The 2,873-nt window shown below is 41.5% G+C and overlaps 1 protein-coding gene across 1 annotated transcript in view; it reads right to left on the reverse strand.

The window, feature by feature from the left end:
- Knl1 (kinetochore scaffold 1) overlaps positions 1-2,873 on the reverse strand; it is a 68,275-nt gene that overhangs the window by 61,418 nt on the left and 3,984 nt on the right.

Consider the following 2,873-nt stretch of genomic DNA (forward strand, 5'->3'; position numbering starts at 1 on the left):
TGACTATCTCCCAAGCCCTTACTTTTCTATGTAGATATTTAGCATTCCAAATCTGAAATCTAGAACTTTTTGAATGTGACACTCAAAAAGGTTCACATTTGGAGTATTTTGAATTTCAGATTTTCAGATTAGGGATACTTAGATGATAAAATCTATGCAAATATCCAAAATCTGAAAAACACTGAAATCTGAAACACTTTTGGTTCAAAGTATTTTAAGTAACAGATGTTCAATTATTATTAATATTGTAAAAAAAAACTAATGAAAAAAATCTGTCAATGAATTTAAGGATTTCACATATGAAAATAGTCAGTTTATGTTTTAAAACTATAAATTATATAATACACATCTTCATCAGATAGAGCAGGAATTATACATTTTGCAAATAAATTGTGTTTTGAATTATCCCAAAGTATTTAAGACAAGGGTCTCACTGTATACTACAGGCTGGCCTTGAACTTGCTGTATAGGTAAGGGTGGCCTCAAACTCATGGCAATCCTCTTGTCTCAGACTCAAGTGCTAAGATTATAGGTATGTGCCACCTCACGTGGCCAAAAAGAAAAATTTTCTTTTCTTTTTTTGCAAAGATAGGATTGTTTATTCATGTTATATTATTTGATTTCACAAGCAAAAATGCAATTGTTTGCTCTGAACACCAAGACCAGATATTGCTCTCCAGCCCCAGTAAATATACATATTTGGCAAATGTGAGAAATAAAAATACACAGAACAGGCCTCAAGGAAATAAAAATTGTTTCCTGGTTGTGTGAGGCAACCCATACCCAGGCCAGTGCTTAGTGGAGACCCTGGTCAGGCTAAAGGCCAGTAAAGCATTTCCTTTACCCTCCTGTGCCAATCTCAATCTTTCCCAGAGGCCACTTCACATGGAGTCACCAGCAACAGGATTAGACAAACACAGAGAAAAGCATAGCACATGACAATTCCATAGCAGACTCCCTGACCTCTCATCCCTGGAATTTCCAGTTATAAAATCAGACCTACAGCATTTCATGGGCTAGACAAATGTCCTTGGTTGTACCTTGGGCTGGGGATACTCCCTGTGGGTACTGGAAAGTCAGCAAACAGGGGGTACAGCTGAAGCACAATTTCCCTTGGTCTGAACCACAGAAAGAACTACATACTCATATGAGTGAAAATGTAACTGGAAAAAAGAAACAAAAAAGAAAATGCAGAATTTTAAGAGTGAAGGAAAGGGCCAGCCAGATAGCTCAGCAGACTAAAACACCTGCTTAGGCAGAGTGCAATGGCCAACCGGGCTTTGATCCCCAGCATGCCCCTGGGGTGCGCTGAGACAATGATTGAGACTGGATATGGTGGCGCACACCTATGATCCCAGTGCTTGGGAGACCTTGTAGATCCTGTACTAAATACAAAGAAAAAAAGGGGGATGGGGTGGGAAGGAAGTAACAAAAGAAGCCACTATTCAGCACATTTTTTTCATTTCTTTTAAGGCACTTTGGAAAAGTCAAATACAAGGACAGAAAGGTCTCTACATTTCTCAAAATGAACTCTCAGTATAGTCTATTTCAGCAACATCATTATTAAGGTGTGGGGAACTGAGAGAGGAATAGGCTTGCTGCATAGGCCTGTTTATTTCTGTAGAGGAAGATAATTTCTAACCAAAACAAAGACTTCTGGGGCCGGCCAGAGAGCTCAGTGGACTAAAGTGCCTGCAGAGTGCAGTGGCTGGGCTTTGATTCCCAGCATATGCTGTGCTGGCTCAGGCATGCTGACACCGCAATTGAGACTGGGCATGATGGCATGTGTCTGTAATTCCAGGGTTTGGGAGGCTGAAAACAGGCTCGAGTCTGATCTATGTAATAAGACCCTGTACTATATACATTAAAAAAAAAAAAGAGACTTCTGGGGAAAAAAAAAGCAAGTCACTATTCAAGATGCTCAAAGAAATAAAGGCACAGGCAGGATTAGGACCCAGTTATCAGCTCAGCCTCCACACTCAGGGCTGCTCCCCAGGAGGGCAGTAGCTTGGGTTCTGGCTGCCACAGCAAAAGGCTCAACCCTAGGATCAGGCAGCTGAATCTTAGGACCTCAGCCCAGGATGACCTGGGAAAAGCATCTTGTAGTAGGAGTACCTACTGCCATCTACCCATATGGGATAACCCAAGAGAGGTGGATTTGCGAAGAACCCTTGTGTGTCACCTTCACAGGGGTGGGAGCATCTGTTAAAACCCTGAAGGCTGAGGAGGAGGTTTTAGGCACCAGAGTTCTTAGGGGGAGCCGGGGATATGGGTATAGCTGAACTTTCTAGATTATGAATTAAGACACATTCATGCTAGAAAATAAATATTCCATTTGACCCTGAGTGCCACAGGTAAATTTTGGGGAATAGGCAAGAGTCAAAGGAACTCAGGGTAGAGGAAAGAAAAGAAAGAAAGGCAGGGCAGAGAGAAAAAAGAACTAGTAATAGGGTGGGGCAAGGAATGTGGCCACTGAGGATGGGGAGCAGTCCCTATCTGGAACAGAGGTTTCCCCCAGGCTGGGGAGGAACTAAAGGATTTAAGAACCTAACTGTAGTTATCTGTAACCCCACAACCTTGGCCTTGCCCACTTGGGCAGGGAAGGGGAGAGGAAGAGTTCTGCCCAATAGGCTAAAACTACCTCCCAGGACTCTGCCCCAGAGGTCTGGCAGGACAATGTTAACCAGAAGGCCTTATCCACATCAAAAGATCTAGATTATTTTGCTCTTCATAAAACCTGGCCTGCAAGCTAACTCAAGAAATCCATTTGTGGCCATTACAGAATATATATACATATATATGTCTATATATATTGTTATATATATTATATATATACACACACATACACATGTATACATATATAATATATATTA

The sequence above is a fragment of the Octodon degus genome, unplaced genomic scaffold (assembly GCF_000260255.1).
Source record: "Octodon degus isolate 3935 unplaced genomic scaffold, OctDeg1.0 scaffold00002, whole genome shotgun sequence".
NCBI lineage: Eukaryota > Metazoa > Chordata > Mammalia > Rodentia > Octodontidae > Octodon > Octodon degus.